This window comes from Ictidomys tridecemlineatus, chromosome 5, assembly GCF_052094955.1.
Source record: "Ictidomys tridecemlineatus isolate mIctTri1 chromosome 5, mIctTri1.hap1, whole genome shotgun sequence".
Classification (NCBI taxonomy): domain Eukaryota; kingdom Metazoa; phylum Chordata; class Mammalia; order Rodentia; family Sciuridae; genus Ictidomys; species Ictidomys tridecemlineatus.
In genome coordinates, this window is record NC_135481.1 from 199,192,551 (window position 1) to 199,210,939 (window position 18,389).

Consider the following 18,389-nt stretch of genomic DNA (forward strand, 5'->3'; position numbering starts at 1 on the left):
ATCACTTTGAAAGGAGATCGTGGGGCACCCTGCTCACACGAGGTGGCGGGGCGTGGGGGCTAGGAAGTTGTCTCACAGTGCTGAGCTGCACAGATATTCAGATGGGAGGGGCCAGGTTTCATGCAAGGTGGAAAACCTTGGTATCATCCTTGTGATGCCTGTTCTGCAGGGATGCAGGATGCTAGGTTAAGGGATTCTGGAGGCTTCCACCAAAGTCTCAAAGGAAGACCTGGGTGGCCAGGCAAAGGGTGGCAAGGTTGGAGTCCCTGTGGGCAGCTCCCCAGAGGCAGATGTCGGAGGTTGTGGAGGTGAAGCTGACGCTGGAGTGGAGACCTCGGGAAGTAAGAGACGCTGGGAGGTGGGAGGGCGGACTGACTGAGAAAGCTGCTGGCTGTGCACGTGCCAGGCAGGAGGGGAGCCCAGGTGGCACCTGGCAAGGCCAAGGGGGCGGGGCTGCCAAGCCCTGTGGAGAGCACAGTTCACAGCCACGTGTCTGAGGTACTGAGTGCAGAGTTCCTGGGCCTGCGCACCCAGCTGGATTCGGGTCCCATTTCTCCTTTCTGTGCCCCATCCATCTCTTTTCCAATGGAAATGCTCACTCTGTGCCACTGTATTTTGAACACATGAATCTGTTTTTTATTTTTACAGGGCTCATGCTGGGAGTTCGCCTTGGGTCTCGGAGGAGACTCTGGAGTCGGACTCTGAGTAATGCTGGAATGTTAAGACATGGGACTTGTCAGGACTGACTGAATGCATTCTGCTCTTGAGATGGGCTTTAGCTTTTAGGAGCCAGGGGCACAATGTCATGGTTTGGATATTAGGAGGCCCCCAGTGCCCCTGTGCTGGTGCAGGGAGTTCAGAGGTGACACAGCTGGACTGAGGGCTGCGACCTCAGCAGCCCACCTGGCTGGAGTGGACTGATGGGTGGAGACTGCAGATGGGCGTGGTGGGAGGTGGTCATGGGGCTGCCCTGGAAGGCGCCTCTTCCCTGCGGCCCCTTCCCCCTCTCTCTGCTTCCTGGCTGCATGGAGGGGGCAGCTCCCCTCTGCTGGGCCCCTCCCCCATGGTGTGCACCCTGGGCCCAGGGCCCTGGACTGCGGACTGAGGCCTCTGAAGCTGTGAGCCCCAAATAAGCTTTCCCTCCTGTTTTATTTAGGGGTATTTTGGCCACGGTGAGGAAAAGCTGACTGAGATAGTGGGATGTCCAGGGTGCCTGGGCTGCATGCAGGCAGAGCACACCAGGGGGAGCAGATCCCCAGGTGGTGACATGGGAACTGGCTGCAGCCAGGCCTGGTCCTCTTCTTGCACACTGTAGAAACCCTCCTCATCACCCCTCCACGGGGAACATCTGCACAGGGTGGCGTTCCCTTGGCCCATGCCAGGCAGCACTGCTGAGCGTGGGATGCAGTGCTGCAGGAAGTGCTCAACCTGGGGCCTGACACCGGCAGAGGGTCCGTGGCACCTTCGGGGTCTGTGACCTCTCCCCAGCACTCTGAGGCTCCCCCACCTATGGCTGGGCACTGCTGTGCCCTCCCACAGCCTCTCTGGGGTAGTGACCATCCCCTCACAGCAAGATCTTCAGATGGCCCTGGGGACACATCCCTATGCTGATTGAGGTTTTGGGGATGGAGATCAAGACTGGCACCATGACAGCTCAGGACAAGGCAGCTCAGGCCCCAGAGTGCACACGGGCTGCAGAAGCAGCTGCCTGCAGAGACGGACAGCATTGGGATGTCCCTGCCCAGGACTCAGGGCTTGGCCCAGGGCCCTCGTGGTGTCTACCTCGGGGAGGGCTCAGACCCCTCATAGCTCAAGCACGCTGTGACATTTGTAAATGTTATACGCAGGGAACAGAGACGCATCCCAAATTAAACAAAACCCCAGAGAGGGCCCGCGGGGGCCCTGGGAAGGGCGTCCTGCCCCCATCCTCGCGGGCTCCTCCGGCAGCTGTGCCTGGCAGCAGTTCAGACCCTTATCCAAGTGAACTTGTTTTTTAAGTACCTTTGTAACAATCCCAGAATGAATATTCTCAGGGCAGTGACAAGAAGCAGACCAACTGCGGCTTCCAGAGGACACGCCAGGGGCGGCCCTGGGAGGGGAGACCCCAGGAGCCCTCTAGGCCAAGCAGGTGGGGAGCTCGTGCTAAAGATCAAGGGAGCCAGGGCCTGCGCCCCTCCCAGGGCCCTTCGGGAGGAGGCGGAGGCCGAGGCCAAGTGCAGGGAGAAGCTGAGAACTTGGCCTCTGCTGGAGGGACCCCAAGCTTCTGGGGCTGGTGATGAGGAGGCAGGGCCCTGCCAGGGTCTATCCCAGGTGACCTGGACAGGACAGCCCCAGGGGCCCCACAGTTTGCCTTGGAGCCCTGCCCCTCCAAGGGGGCTTCAGTGAGCCCCAGGGAAGGAGGAGGGGCAGGGCTCCACCAAGCAAGGGGGACCCTGGTGGCTCAAAGGTATGTCCTTCAGGCACTTGGAGCAAGAGTCCTCTGTCCCAAACCTGCTCTCCGTGCAGCTTCACCAAGTCTGCACAGATGGGCAGGTGACATCCCTAGCTCTGCCTGGACAGAGGCCCTGGCCTGGCCCCAGCCCCTCAGGAGCAACCGTGTGGGCTGAATGGTTTGAAGATGAAGGGGATGCAAGTGTCCTGGGCCCCAACACCAGAACCCTTCCCCAGACTCGGGGGAAGCTCTGCTTGGTGGGGAGGGAGAGGGACATGGGGATCCTGGTAGGAAGGGAGGGTGGGGACCCAGAAAGGACCCGCCGTGTGGGAGAGGGGGATCAGGCACTCCCACCAGGGTTCTCCAGCACCCATGCCTGGCCTGCAGGGCTCCTCTGACACCCCTGCTGCATCTCCCGGGGGTAGTGGGGGCAGGGCTCACAGAGGTGGAACTGGAGGTGGCCGCTGGCGCACGTGGGAGCACTGGAGAGGAGCACGGAATGCTCACCTCCTCCCAGCACAGCCGGAGACACCGCCCACCTGTCCTGATGGGAGATGCGATCTGAGAAAATTCAGAGGCCAGTGGGAGAGTGGCCCTGGGCCCCAGGGCCTGCCTGCTTGGCCATGCGCTCACACTCTGTCCCTGAGGTGGGCTGATTATGGCCCTCTCGCTGAAGTGGGTCTGGATGCCCCTCCTGGGGGCCACAGGGACCCTACCCCCTGTCTCAGGGGACATCCCGGGGTGGTGTCTCAGGGGAAAGGATGGCTCTGTGTTGAGTGGGTCAAAGGACTTTCGCCTGGAGTTGAGGGCTTAGGTGGTGACCTGTGCTGTCAAGCAGCTTCCTGAGAAAACCCACCAGGAGGCTGAGCCTTCCGGACTCAGGGCAGCCTCCCACCCAGGGCAGCAGAGGCTCAGGCGGCGGGCAGCTGTGCACTCAGGGCTTCCTCCAGGACGGAGGCTGCAGGGGGCCTGCACACACTGGTCAGGGTCGGCTTCGATTTCCCCAGCGCCCCTCAGGCCTCCCCTGCTCTGTGGCCCCCGGTTATGTTTCAGCCCAGAGAGGGCCTGTGGTCCTTCCTGCTGCTCCTTCCTTTCCTCCTTCTTGGCCACCCAGGGCCAGGGTCCAGCTGGAGAGAGAGTGCAGAGGCACTGGGGCTGCAGTCCTGGTGGGCCTCCTAGAGGGTGGCATGGATCTGCTGGAAGAGACGGGGAGGTGGCAGGAGGCCTCGGGGCCTGTGCACAGACCTGGAGGCAGAACCCCGTAAGGCTACTTGAGGTTCATGGGAGTAGATGGGTCTGCTGGGCGTGGGCCTGTTCAGGGAAGGGGAAGGGCAGGCAGGCTGGCCCCGCGACTGCAGCTTGGGGGCTCAGGCAGAGGGAGACGTGATGGGGCTTACCTGGCAGCCGCTTTGCTTGTGGGGGGGCAGCTGGGAGAGATGCGTGTGAAGTCCACAGAGACGAGACACCTGGGAGCTAGGGGCATGACTGTGGCTGAGGAGACAGAATGGAGGGGACAGAGTGAGTGACCCTGGGCAGGGAGTCTGTCACTGTGAGGGACCACCCGCAGTCCCTGGGACTTGGTACCGTATGTCCTCCTGAGCTGGGCCTGCCCCCAGTCCTTCCCTCCCTGAGCCACCTCCACGTTCCTGGGAGTGCAGACTCCAGAGTGACGGGAAAGTGCGTAGTGACCGTGACCTGAGGAGCTGGGACGACTCCTTGGGCTCTGACGGCTGCACCTCTGCAGGAGTCAGCAGCCTTCACTGCGATCGAATTCACATTTGCAGCAGATTCTTAAAGTGCAGCCAGAACTGGTCCCTGAGCCTTTTGTCCCTGTGTCCTCCACCCTGTCCCTGCTGCGGGACCAACTCTTTAAACCAGTGCTTCCTTCTCCCTGGGAGTGGGAATCACCCGGGCAGAAAGCTCTCTGCAAGGGCGCAAGGGCCCCGTGGGTGAGGGACCTGGCAGCTCCCCTTTCTGGCTCTGCAGGGCCAGGCCTGGTGGGCAGGGGTGGGCCATCCCTGACTGTCCCCAGGGCAATGGCAGCCTGCAGTGATGAGGTGGGTGTGTCTGTGGGAGAGGCTCCCTTCCCACTCCAACAAGGCTCCCCCAGTGACCCCCAAAGGCAGGAGAGTCTACAGATCCCTCTGGGGGGTGCTCAGGACGCAGGGAAGTGGCCTGTCCCTCCCCACCCTGCCCCGGGGGCCTGGTAGACCCTTTTCCTCCAGCAGGTGTCTGCATCCCCTGCTGAGGAGATGCTGCTGGAGGGGGAAGCTGGGCTGGGGTGGGGGCTTCCAAGCGCAGGGGTGACCCCAGAGCTCAGTCTCTACCCTAGGGTGCTCCCTGTGTCCCGGCCCTCCGGGCCTCCATCCTGGATGCTCCATGGGAGCTGGGTTCATGGGCAGGGCAGTGCTGACCTGAAGCTTCTGAGTAGCCCAGGCGGAGGCTCCAGGGGTGCCAGGCAGGTGGAGCCTCAAAGGCCCCCACATGGGCTGCTGGGCGGGCCGTCTCTGTTCTGGACGGGATGGCCATCGCTGGAAACAGACTGCTCTCTGCGACACCATGGCAGTGAAGTACCCCTTTCTTTACGAGCTGCCGGAGAGCTTCCCACTGCCCCCGAGGGAGGCGTGTGGGTGCGCGGTGCTGTGCGGGCTCAGTGGGGCCTGCAGCAAGCAGCCTCCCCGCGGGGTGGGCAGCAGGGTCCTCCAGCAGCAGGACAGGCATGCCTTGTGCCCACAGGCTTTCCACCCTTGGCTCTTCCCCGTGGGCCCTCCTCAGAGCTCCCCGGTCCCTCCCTGAGATGGCACATGCCTGCAGATGCGGGGCAACGGCACTGGGCCACACTCCTGTTGTGGGGACTCAGTGCTCCCTGGCCTCATGGAGGCTCTGAGAAGTCCTGCAGGCCAGGCCTGCCCTCCACGGGCTGGACACAGGTAGCCGTCAGGGCAGCAGTTTCAGGAGCACCCTAGGGTCCCTCAAGCGCTCAGGGCTTGTGGACCTACCACTCAGACAGAAGAGAAATGTCCAGCTGACCAGGGCCCAGATGTTTTCTGGCATTGACCAGAGCTGGCAGAGCCTGGCAGGTCCTGGGCAGGGAGGATCATGGGGCTCCTGGATAGGCCAGGCCCCTGTGTGCCAGCCTTCTCTCTGGGTGCCTCCAGCATCCGTGTCCACAGGCTCAGCTGCTGGAAGCAAGGTGAGGGTGTCCACTAGTTGCCCAGCTCTCCTGAGAGCAGCCCTTCAATCTGCCCCATCAGGATGATCAGTCCCTCCCTGCCCAGGGGTCTTTTCTGACCCTGAGCTGCTCTGCCCAGCTCCTGCCAGGGCTCCGGCTCTGCTGCACATGGATGCAGGCTGCAAGGTGGTCTGCAGATGTGGGCAGGGGGTGTGATGGTCCTGTGGCTGATGTGGCAAATGGCCACCCACTTAGTGGCTTAAATACACAAATTGATTTGCTTATTGCTCTGGGAGTAGGAGTCCAATGTGAGGTGTCGGCAGGGCAATCCCTGGGGCTGCCAGGGAGGTCTGTGTCCTGCCTGTACAGCTGCTAGAGCCACTTGGTCCCTTGCTGGAGGCTCTCCTCCATCTTCAAAGCCAGCAGCATTGACCCTCCACTTCTCTTGGATTCTGCCTCCCTCTGAGGAGGACCTCAGTGACTTAAATACGCTGAGCCCTGGATAATCCAGGATGGTGCCCAACTCAGGATGCTTCACTCCATCCCATAAGCAGAGTTCCTTTTGCCACAGAAGGCGACACAGGTGTAGGGTCTGGGGCCGGGACCTGGGCGTCCCTGGGGGCAGAGCATTGTCCTGTCCACCACATGGGGAATATGGCAGCACATGGGCTGGGAGTGTGAACTTGAAGCCTCTGCAGCTCTGTGGCTGACCCTGGGAAGGCCCCCAGGGAGGCAGCAGTGGGGCCCTTGCAGCCCTGCGTCCAGGGAAGGGGCAGAGGGGAGGTCTGGGCTGGACTCTGAGCTGGGCTTGGCTTTGCTTTCAGTCGAGGTGTCATTCCCAGTGCACTATCGGCCACCTTCAACGCACAGCTCAGGGATGCTCAGCCCACCCCAATGCTCTCTAGCACTGACTTTTTCCCAAGGACATGGTTCCCGCCCAGTGGCCCTCCTGGCCCCACCCCCAGCACCGGGCAGCCACCACTGCATCCTGCTCTGGGCTTCTCAGGTCAGTGTGCCCAGGTGACACTGTGGCTCTTTTCCTCAGCTCCACCACCTTTCCAGGTCCGCCCTGTGTGGCCTGTGCCAGCAGGGGCAGCTGGTGTGTGCCGCTCTCCAGGGCTGCACGGCTCTTACCTGGAGCAGCTCCCTGGCTGTTTCCCGATGGCTCCGCCAGCGGGGGTCATCTGAGGTGTGGGATGTACACTGGGCTCTGCAAGGGGTCAGGCAGCAGACATGTGTAGTCAGGTGCAAAGGCCCTCGGGAGAGCTGGAAGGTGCCCACCCTGTGGGGTGCCCCCAGCACCCACGGCCACCGGAACTACGGAATGCTGAGGTTGAAGAAATCACCTGCTTCGTCTCCACGCTGTGCTGAGAGGTGAATGCTCATGTGTCCCCAGGAGAGAATGTCAGGTGCAGTCTCTCTGATGAGGGGACCTGGCACCCATCCTGCTCCTCGTCCAGGGTCGAGGACGGGCCCTTGATGAGGTGTAAATCACAGGAGACAGCCCAAGAGCTTGCTGAACGGAGCCCTGAGGTGGCGGGGTCTTTGCCTCATTTTCCTGGGTGATGGGCTTCCCGAGGTGTCAGGTGCAGTAGCTGGGAGACCACAGATGCAGCCTTGGGAGGGTCCAGCACAACTTCTGCTGACGGGGACCCTTACCACTGTGGTTCTTGAAGCACCTTCCTGGTAGGGGTGACCCCGCCTGGGACTGTACTGATCCTGTCCTGCCCCCCATGGGACTCCAGGATCACCCCTAGCCCCACAGCTGGACACACCTGAACAGGTTCCAGCCAGAATCTCTGGCCCTGAGATGCACTGCCCTGGACCTAGTTGTCCAGTGGCCAGTGGATCTATCAGCAGTTGATTGATGGAGTCCCTCGTCCACTCATTTACTAAGTAGAAGTGACACTGTCCGGGGCTCCCACTCCAAAGGGCTATCCTGAGGGACTGGGACAACGCTGTGGCCGTAGCCGAGCCCTGTCGGGAACTTGCCCACAGCTCAGCTCCTCCTCGCACAGGAGTGCCCAGCCCACCCTGCCGCCGTGAGGTAGCTCAGACAGCCGACTCTGGGCTGGCCTGAGGCCTCCCTGCTGTGACACAGGGAGGACGGAGCTGACCAGGTGAGGTGACCTCAGGGGCAGCCTCCCCCAGCCGGTGCTGTGGGGCAGGAAACTGGAGCAGGTTCTGGGTGACAGAGGTCCCTCCCCTGCACCAGAACTTCCAGCAGAGGGGCCTGCAGACCCTTGGGCTGGCCACGCCTCGCTACACACGCTGGACTGGCCCCGTCAGTAGTGCTGGAGGAAAGTGGCTGGACGGGATTGCGAGGAGGGGGACAGCAGGTGTGGGGAGTGGGTCCCACTGAGGACCTCTCCCCCACCCCCTCAGCGGGGCACAGGGATCACTCAGGCCACTCTGCAGGGACCGGAGTGAGGCCGAGCCCAGGTGGGGGTCAGGTGGCACGGTGCCCCAGCCCAAGACCAAGCATGGGTGCACACGGGGCTCCTGCCTGTGGAGTCCCATGCAGCAAAGGGGACGCTCCTGGACGGGCAGCTGCTCCCCTGGCCCAGCTCTATAGCCACCCTCTGGACACGGCTCAGCAGCCGGGGCCCACCCTCCTCTTGCCTGCACAGTGAGGTCCCCACCTGGGACGAGGTGCCCTGTGGCCTGGATGCAGGTGTCCCCCTGGGGACACCAAGGGCATGCTTTCACTTACCCAGACTCCAGGGCCCCCCGGTCAGGTCGAGGGTAGCTGTCCTCCACATCCTGGGGCTGGGGCTCCCTCCCCTGGCTCTCCAGGCTTCCCTCTGGCTACACTCAGCCGGTCCTGGGTGCAGGGCGACTCCAGGTCTGGGGACAGGACAGGGCTCTGGGGGCGCAGAAAGAGGGGCCAGTGCCCCAGCACTCTCCACGTCTCTGGGCTCCTTGGCCCCACTCCAGGCCTGTAAGACCACGCTGGACCTGCCCAAGCTTCCCCCAGCAGTTCCTTCTAGAAGGCCTCCCTACCCAGTCTACACGCGTTTGTTCAACGGTGTGTGGTCCCTCTCCCACCCCTACCCGGGGGCCACTAGCACATGTGGCCATGAAACAAACATCACACCTAAGATAGGGGGGTTCAGGCTGCAGCTGCGCCAGCCTCTCAAACACCCGGCAGCCTCAGGTGCATGGCAGGGCCAGGTGGGGCAGCTCAGGTGTCCACCACGGGTGTGCTATGGAACAAGACGGGGATTGCTCACAACTCCTATATTCATTCCTGTGTTAACTCCCCTGCAGGTGTCCCCTGGGGACAGCCAGGGCAGGTTCCAGGGTGGGGCCCAGGCCCTGGCTCACACTCTCCAGTGTCCCCTGTAAAGGGGGTGGTCTTGGCCCTCAGGGACTGAAGCAAGAGCACAGGTCTGCCTTCCCACCTGGCCCGCTCCCCCATGGAGGGGGTGACAGAATGTCCACCTCAGGGATGCCTCACAGCCCGGCAGACTCCTCACAGAAGCTTCTGGAACATGCAATTTCCCAGTGCTGTACATGCCTGCTGCTGTGATGGCGGTGTTCTGGGTAAATGATGCCCTGGTTTCTGGCTTTGTCCTCGACCCTGGGGACTTTGGGAACTGGCATCAGCCTTTCTGCTGGGAAGAGGGGGCCCTGTGTGAAACACTGGGCTATGTCCTTCATAGGGGCTGGAGCTGGCCTTGCTGCCACACTGGACCCCACCCCAGCTCAGCCAGCTCAGGGACCCTCCTCCATGTGCTCACCCTCAGGGGCTGGGACAGGAGTGTCCAGCAGCTTAATAATGGCCACCATGTGGCTTTCCATCTCCTCTCTCCCCAGCCTCTGCAGACCCAGCCTGGGCAGCATCCTCACAGGGAGAGGACAGTAAGCCCAGGAGGTGACCTGGGAGCACATCCTTGCCTCTGTGCCTGGGGACCTGACATGATGCATGCGAATTCTTCACCATGTCCCCCACGTTTGGTGCTGGTGTGCGTGCTTGGAGCAGCCTGGGCCCTGTCCTGCCCCTGACTGACAGGACAGAGGAAATGCCCCTGAAACAGGGCAGGGTTTTCAAGCAGCTTCTGGAACAAGGGCAGGCCTCTTGCTGCCCATGCTCTGCCTGGGTTGAGGACCCGAGGAGCTGGTTGCCCACCCCACCCCATGGGACTCCACGCTTGGCCCTCTCCAGGCCTGGCCCTCAAGGACTGGTCCAGTCACTCTACTTCACAGTCTTGGGAGGTCCCCAGAGCGATGAGAAGATCTGTCTTGATGGGACACTAGGCCAACCCAGGCTGCTGGAATCTGGGTCCCGGCCACGTTCTGCACTTGCCCTTGAGGAAATTCAGGCGTGACCCAGGTTGGGGGACTCCCAAGCATAACCAGCACCATGAAATTGGGGTCTCCCAGTCACATGACCTTGGTGGCAGGGCCTGGGGTGGGTGGCAGGTGAGTGGCCTGGCACGCTGTCCAGGGTGACCTGCAATTCTTATTACTTGGGATTGACTCAGGAGTCTTTGGAAACTCTGTCTGCTCTGTCACCACCCGATTCAGACCCCAATTCTGGGCAAAGAGGCAAAGCCCAGAAGACCCTGAGGGCCCTGAGCCCGGCTCAGGAGGTCACAGCAGGAGGGAGGCTCCCCTCTTGGCTGGCACCCTGGGGCTGCGGGGATCTCCCAGGGCACCCGAGGAGTGGGCCGGCCCAGCCTTGGAGGCCACTGCCCACTGCTGAGGAGGTGCCTCTGCACTGGGCTGGGCTAAAAATAGCAGGGGGATCGCAGGGCAGAGACAGCCGGTGGGAGGCTACTCAGGGAGGGGCTGTGAGGGGGGCCGGGCATCGGCCTGCGCCCAGGACCGGCACCGTCAATGGCGCTGGGGCTTCCACCCTGTTCCCGGCGGCCTGGCCAGCGGCGGCCCAGCTGACAGGCTATTTTTTCCCCTGCTTGACTAAATATGGTCAGGGAGCACAGCCCGAGGGGGCCACTTGGCCGGGCCGCGTGTTTGGGATGCTTGGCCGGGTATATAAGAGCTGCCAAGGTGAGGCCGCTCCTGACCGAGGGGCCCCCACGCGCACCCGCCTCGGGTCAGGCACTCCCCTCCCCCGCCCGCGTGAGTCCCGGCGTGTGGGCCGTGTGCATGTGCGGAGCGCTCACCCGCAGGTCTTCCCTTTTGTTCCGCCCTGACCTCTACCTTGTGCCGCCCGCCCGACTGGGGGTGCAGGAGCGTCCTGCAGAAGCGCAAGGTGTGCGGGCTCTGCCTCTCCTCAACTCTGCATCAGTGCCTCTCTCCTCTTGCTCTCCTCTCCCTCCTTCTCTCCAAGATCTCCCTGCTGCTAAGTCTGCGCTGCTGCAGGAGGGCTGGGGGAAGGGCAGGGGTGCGGAGCCGGTTCCTGGTGTCTTCTTTCTCTCTCTGCCCCCCCCCCCAAGTGCGGACGCCTCGAGCTCCCGCCCGCCCCCACCCCTGCATTCACAGTTGGCTCCGGAGGAGGTGGCTGCCACTGCTGCTGCCGCAGCATCTCCCGGGAGCCGCGACCCTGCGCCCGCGCCTCCGCTGCTGCGGTCACCAGCCCAGCCCGAGGGGCGCCCTGGGTTCCCTGGTGAGTCCCCCTCGCCCGCCAGGGCAGCTACCACCCACTGGGACGGCCCCTGCAAACCCTGCAAACTTGCCGGTGTTGCGGTGGGGGTGTGCCCGCCGGCAAGGGGGTGCCCTGGGTGCGGTGCGCGTGGCTCGGGTGCCTGGAGTTTTCTCTCGCTCGCGGCATCCTCCACATTTGGGAAACTGCAGAGCCAGCAGCCGGCAGGGCCGGCGGGGCGCGTGCAGCTGGATGCAGGAACTCTCCCATGCGGGCTTCTTGCAAGGAAGCAGCCACCTCGGGAAGCTTGGCGTGCTTGGCAGCGGACAGGATGGTGGGGGTCGCCGAGGGGGCTCGTGGGGACTGGGGGTTACCATTAGCCTGTCGGGCTGCAACAAAGCCCCAGCATCTGGGATTGTGGCTAAACTTACCTGTGAACTTGCAACAAGGACCACGGAGGTGCCGATGGGGACAGGGGGATCCCCCGCAGGGCCCACAAAGCTGCCCTGGGTGGGAGCACGAGTTTCAGCAGCTCTGCCAGCCCAATCAGGGTGCCTGTGCCAGGTGATCCCTGCAGCGAGGAGCACGTGTGGGTGGAGACTAGGGGCCTTGTTGGGGAGGGAGCAGCACTCTGGTCTGGGTCTGTGTGTCCTGCCAGGGAGTGTGACTTCCGCATGGTCTCCCCTGGTGCTCCTGCTGGGGCTCTGGGAGGCAGTGTTTGCACTGAGGGGCCTTGGACAAGGCCTGGGCTCCGGACAGCAGCTCTGCCCATTGTGGGGTCTGCTTGGCGGTAGCCTATGCCCCTTTTCTATCAGAGTGGGAAACTTTTTGAGAAGTGACTGTGGTTCTTCTGTGAATGGTGGCAGTTCACATGCACACCTGCTGGGTCCAGTGGACTTTCCTGCCCTCTGGGTCCCCCTAGCTTTCTGCCTGAGTGTCTGGGAGGTGGGGGGAGCCAAGCCTCTGGGGAGGGCCAGGAGGTCACAGCTGGTTTCTCTTGTCCTCAGGGAGGCTGTCCGGGAGGCCCAGGCAGCAGTGTGGCCATGCCGGGGGCATCCACAGCAGTGGGGCTGGGGCTGAGGTCCAGGCTGCCCTCTCTCCTCCTGGGCCACATGGAGGTGGTAACTAACAGCAGCCACATGGAAAGGGGGCACCAGCTTCTCTCTTCCTCCAGGAGGCCTTTCCCTCTGTGGGTGCCTCTCAGTTCCCCACTCCCCCTTCCCCACAAAGAGCTCCAGCCTGCCCAGCCAGGCAGCAGCTGCCACAGCCCAGGAACCCAAGAAATGTGCTTGGCTGCCTCTGCACATTGCAGACTTTGCAGAGACGTGGCCCTGCCTGTGGCAGGAGAGTCTGGACACCCCTGGGTTGTTCTTCACAGAGACAGGCCTGGATGGGTCGTGCTGGATTGTCTTGCTGGTGAGGGACAGCTGGATTCATTTTGGGTCCTGGGGCTGCTCTCTGCTCCATGCAGGGCCAGGGCCCAGCTGGACCCTTCTGCTCGGCAGAATCTCTGTTGGCACCAGCCTGGTCCACAGCAGCCAGCACGCCCTTGGCTTTCTCCCACAAGTCACCTGCAGTGCACCTCACTCCAAGTCCTGAACCCTCACCTGTAGACTCACCTTGGCAAAGGGATGGGGGCTGGGACTTCCTCCTCCTCCTCCTCTTTTCTCTCCCAGGCTGGGTGGTGGCCCTTCCTGCCACTGGCACCTAGCTCTGAGGTCTCGTCAATCTCTGCAGGCTTTTCAGACTCCCAGCTCCACACGGTGTAGAAGTTCCACTTCCTTCACAGAGAGTTCAAAATGCAATAGGAAAAATATTGATAAGATTAATATTATGAAGAGCTTACCTCCCACTTGCCAAGTCACTTAAACCCTGTTCAGTGGGTTCATTGGGCACTGGTGAGCACCAGGGGCTTCAGGATGGGAAGGTGGCCTCTGTGTTTGGCTGTGAACTGGCCTTGACTGAGGTTCATGGAGGCCGGGCAGCAGGCCACAAAGACCAGGTGGGGAGCAGGCCCTTTGGGGTGCCCTGCTGCAGTGCTGACCCTGGATACCCACTTGGGCTGCTCACCATCATTTCAGGTGGGCCCTGCGGCATGGCAGGGACAGAGGTGACTGAGGTGAGTGACCACTGAGGAGTGATAAAGGGGATAGAGGGGACAGGGGAGGGGGGAGCGAGCCTAGGAGGAGGTGGCCAGAGTGGAGATGCTCCCTCACTGGCTGCTCTGTGGGAGCCGGCCACGAGTGGGCTGCCTCTCAGAGCCCCGGCTGCTTTCTGGAGACATGGAGTCCATGCATGACCGACTTTCTCACTGTATCTTCAAAGAAAGAGGCGCCAACCCTCTCCTTTGGGACACCCATTTTGGAAGTGAGAAGCCGCCAGGGAACTGCTGGCTGCCCAGGTAAGCCCCCTGGTTCACGGCAGGGGTCTCCTGGAGCTTCTTGAAGGTCCTCAGGGAGTGGGATGTCCAGTCCTGGGAGAAGAAGGCGGTTGGTCCTTGGCACAGGGTGCCGGTTCCCGGTGGCCCGTGGGTGGAGCTGCTCTCAGGGTTCCGTCACTTTACCCTGTCCTCTCTGCCCTTGGCAGGGACACAGGGGCTGGGAGGCGCTAGCTGAGTGTGGCGCTGCCTCTGAACTTTGGGACATGAGTGGCACTTGCCCTCAGTGCCCGAGGGCAGGAACTCTGGTCTTGTTCTGCCATGTTCTGCCATGCAGACCTGGGCGCCCACTGGGGAAGGGCCAGGGTCCCTCACACTCCTGGCATGCACTATCTGCTCGTGCCCTTTGCTCCCGCGTGTGAGCACACATGCATGCGTGCGTGCACATATGTGTGGAGGAGTCACAGACAAGAGAGGGTTCAGGCCAGCAGGACAGTGGACACGAGTCATGGTGGAGAAGGGGCCCTGAGCCAGTCAGGAGGGCGCGAGGTGTGGTGTGGCTGGGCCCCTGCGTCTGCGCTGGCTTCTCTGTGCGGCCCGGCCGTCCCTGTGCATGCTGGACTGCCTGCTTGGGAAACATACTTCTTTATATGCCCATATGGACCTGCTGAGCTATGGAATGTAAAGAAGTATGTATTTCAGGCAGGAACTCTCTCGCCAGACTGAGGGGTGGTCCGCCTACAGGGGCCGCCTGGGGTGGGGGGCGGCAGACAGGCTGTGGCGGGCGAGGCCGGGCAGGGCTGCCTGGCGACGGTCGGCCGTCCCTGCCGGCATTGTTCTGACACTTTGCCTGTGTCAGCAGGTGGAAGCGCTCATCAGACATTAAATATTCAGCGTGCTGACTGCGGCAGAGGGGAGGAGGCCTCTGGCAGGCGTGGGGTCTGGTGTGGGTCCAGTGAGGGCCAGGGGCACAGGGGCCATGGCTGGGGAACTGGGGTGGTGGCCGCATTTGGTTCTCCATTACTGCCGACCTGAAAAGGGTCATTGGCCAGCAGGAAGGGCCGAATGTGGCCAGAGGCAGGGGACTGCGCAGATGCAGGAGAGAAACTATGAACCTTGAAAGGGCGGAGGGTAGTGAGCTGCATCGAGGGGGCGAGAGGAGGGAGGAGGGAGAGGTGCCTCCTGGCCGGGTCTGGGCCCCAGCGGCCCAGGGCGAAGCAGAGGAGAGCGGGTCGGGAGAGGGAGAGGCCCCTCACTCACAGGGCCTGTGGGGCTGCCTGCAGCCCCTACTCTGCTATGGGAGCCTTGGCCGCCCATGCTGACCAGACCCAGGGAACAAAGGGGCTGAGCCTATCCAGCCTCAAGCCCAGCAGCCACCCTGGCGGTCTGGCTCTATTCGAATTTGCCAACCTCCCAGTGCCTTCTGCCACGCCTGGGCCCAGCCGAGGCCGGTGTCACTGCGCTCCCATTTCAACAAACCCCTCTGGATGCGCTTTCTTGTGGTGAGGGCTGCCAAGGCTTCTGCAGAAGGCCCCGCGTGTGACCCAGGACACTGCCCCTGTCCGTTGAGGGCTGAGTCCCCCCTGCTTCGCCACTGGCCAGTCTCTAACACGAAGAAGGGCTGGGCTACGCTCTTTGGGTTCCAGGAGGTGAGGAGAGGGTCTGCAGCCCTTTCCTCAGGTCCTTCTGGACTGGACCAAGGCAGGGGTAATGGAGCAGTCCACAGGTGCGGGTGTGGGAGGGCAGTCTGCCCACTGTCGTTCTGGATCTCAGCTGGAGGCCTTCTGCAGCCTGGCTGGGGCCACTGCCCATGCACAGGGCACCTGCTCCACAGGTCTGGGCTCTTCCCGTGTGCATGTGTGTGCGTGAGACAGAGCATGAGTTGTTTCTGTCCTTAGCATGGCCACTGGCTGCCTGTGGCAGGTGCCCTGTCCCATCCTGTACTCTGATCTTTGGCAGGAATGTGATGAGGGGGGTCGAAGGCCCTCTGCCAATCACCTGCAGTGTGGCATTAGGCCTGGGGCAGCCAGGTCGCCTGAGCCACTGAAGAGTCCAAGGGCCCCACACAGGGGGACCAGGGGCAGATCTGAACTCATGGGCAGCTCAGCCCTGGGAGTCTCAGGCTGGCTGCAACTGAGGGTCTCGGGGTCTTGGGTGAAGGGCCCCTCTCTAATTTTCAGTCTTCCTCTGGAGGCTGTGTGTCCCAGGAACTCTGGCCCCCAACATGGTTGGCGCGGCCCTGGGAAGGTGGCACTGTCCTTGGGCACTGCCTCTACTGCAGCAGTCCAGAGTTTGCAGTGCCCAGCGCCCCTGGAAGGTCAGCTCCACCCTACTAGCTGCCAGGTCCGGCCACAGGGAGGGAAGTAGCCAGGCGAGCCGCCACCGAGGCCTGGGGCGGCCACAGGCATACCGCGTCTTCCGCCAGATGCGTCTGTGGAACATTAGAGCTTCATTGCAGGATGTGGTGTTAAATAAAAGCATTAGCTTTTGGAATTAGGTTTGACCGAGCAGCGAAACTGGAGGGTGTGCAGGGAGAGGGCCCGGGCCTCCTCCCTGATAAATCAGCTCTGGTCTCTCCAGCTGCTGAATTAAAAATGAGCTTTCCCGGACACCTCCCGGCAGCCCAGGCCCCTCTCCCTGCATGTGTCCAGTGTACTGCTTTCCTGGCCACTTTGGGATCCATGGGTGGAGTGTCCTGGGTGTGAGGTTCTGAGTGTTTCCACAGGGAGGGGACCCCACCAGCGTGGCACATGGGTGCCCAGGACTTTCTTCCACAGGGCCTTTGCTTGGGAAGCAGGGTGGGTAGGTTGGGTGGGGCACAGATTTGCTGACTGTGCCCACCCAGCAGGGCTACCTGGGAGCAGCACCCCAGACATGCTGATAAGGTTGGGAACTCTAGGGGAGAAAGGAGCCTGGAGGTGCCAGTGGGAGCCAGAGGGGACCTGGTGGAAGGGGGTGGCTTGGGCCCCGCTCTGAGCTTGTCGGAACAGGGCTTCGCCTCGCAGGGCTCCTGGGTTCCCGGGACACAGTTGGATGGCAGGCCTGAGCCCTGCCGGGAAGCGGTAGCTCCAAGAGCTGTGGCTCCAAAGTGCAGGGGACCAAAGCAGGGAATGTGAAGCTTTTGTGGGCGAGGCCAGGGGAGCGGGAGGCGTGGGGAGGGGCGGCTGCTGTGGTGAGAGCCAGTTGTCTTTTGTTTCTGTAGCCAGGTGGTCAAGTAGATTGTGGCCCCCCTTCTAAAGAGGGTGCCACGGTGACTCTAGCTTAACAAATAGTGAGTCAAGTGCAATTAGCGTTTTACTGCCGAGGTTTCAAAGCAGGTGTGGCCCTGGGGCAGGCCTGCTGGGGGAGGGTTGCTCAGCCACCTCATTCAGAACTGGGGACTTCACGTGAGACGTGGCCTCAGAGGATAAACTGCTGTTACAAAGTGTGCTCAGCTGGACCCAGGAGGAGCCTCCTTGCTGTCAATCAAGTAAGCATCACTCGAATCCCCCCAAAATGCCCTAGATTAAAAGAAGGGGAAGTGAGTAGTCTTCAGGGCTGGGGTGTGGTGAAGAAGGTGCCGGTAAGCAGGGTCTGCTGCCCGGGGAGGCCATGAGGTGGCAGGGTGGTGCGCAGGCCTCGATGGCCGTCCCGGTGCGAGATAGCAGCCAGCTGGGAGGCTGGAGCTGACTTAGCCCCACTGTGCATGTCCGGCTGCAGAGGCCCCGGCTAGCCTGCACTGCTCCCCACCCTTGATGCCATGGGCAGGGCGCTGCTCTGGGATGACAGGGCTTGGGCCTGGAGAAGGTGGCTTTTCAAGGGACCTAGGTCCTGCACACTGTCCTCGGGGTCCTGGTTCCATCACACCCAGGAAGAATGGGCACAGCTTTCAGGAAGGGAATGAGGCTCCTCCATGCTCCTTTCTGTGCCCAGAACCTGGCCAGCCGGAGCTTGGGCACAGAGGGCCCTCCCTGGGGTCCCCGGATGCCCAGTGAGGACTGTAGTCGGCATGAGAGTCCTAGGCCGGCTCTGACCTGGGAAGGCCGTGCGCACAGCAGGCGGGGGTGGGGGGTGGGGGGTGGCGGCTGCAGCAGCAGCAAGAACGTGCAGGCAGCGCCGGATGCTGCAGTGTTCTGCAGCCGCATGCAGGCTGCGCGTCTCAAGGGCAGAGAGAAGAGGCCACCTCCAATGGCCTCAGCATCGCCAGCTCCTCAGAAGGAGCCAGGGCCCAGCTTTCTGCAAAGTGGCCTCTGCGAAGGCCATGAGACCAGGCTGACTCCCCAGGTCTTGAAAAGCAGCAGCTGGGTCTCCAGGTCAGGTCTGCTTCCTACTGGGTGGGCCACCCTGGCTGGGAGCCACTGCAGGTACCACCGAGGGGCAGCAGCAGTGGCCAAGACCTCCCAGGCCTCCTGTGTCCCCCTGGGCAGAGGACGACGGGGAGGAGGCCCCAGGCAGGAGCACAGTGGCAAGGTCTCTGGCTGTCCCTCCTGAGGCAGCTGAGTCTGAGTCCCCTCCCCTGGGGCCACAGACCTGGCTTGGGGCAGGAGCAGGTGCCCATGGGCGTGGGGAGGGCAGAGCCTGCAACGAGTGGGACAGTGGCTCCGAGTATTTTTAACTGCAGGGAGAGGGGACGGCAGCTGTCCCAGAGCCTGTCCTGAGGGGGCTCCATGGGGACTTCACAAAGTTGAAGGACACCCAGGACACGTGTGCCGCGGGGGCCTTGATCCCCGGCAGGCCCGTGTGCCCTTGGTCATGCCCAGATATGGCCACGGGCGGTGTCTCCCCAGCCACTCACAGGCTACCACTGGTATAAATAGTCCGCATTCTCAGCTGTCCTGTCAGGGAGGCTGAGCCGGGGTGACCCCGGGCCAGGAGGCCTACC

At 62.5% G+C, this 18,389-nt stretch overlaps 1 long non-coding RNA gene across 7 annotated transcripts; it reads right to left on the reverse strand.

Moving 5' to 3' along the window:
* Positions 1-613: 613 nt before the first annotated feature.
* LOC120886433 (uncharacterized) lies at positions 614-10,979 on the reverse strand. Of its 7 annotated transcripts, none has more exons than XR_013439913.1 (7): positions 10,770-10,979; positions 8,317-8,450; positions 6,950-7,198; positions 6,738-6,813; positions 4,846-5,610; positions 3,829-3,922; positions 614-3,627 (listed from the first exon to the last, which is right to left on the reverse strand). It is a non-coding gene; the product is annotated as an uncharacterized LOC120886433 (long non-coding RNA). The 7 variants fall into 7 exon arrangements; XR_013439912.1 differs by having other exon boundaries at positions 6,950-7,219; XR_013439909.1 differs by having other exon boundaries at positions 4,846-5,038; positions 5,431-5,610; positions 6,950-8,450.
* Positions 10,980-18,389: the final 7,410 nt, after the last annotated feature.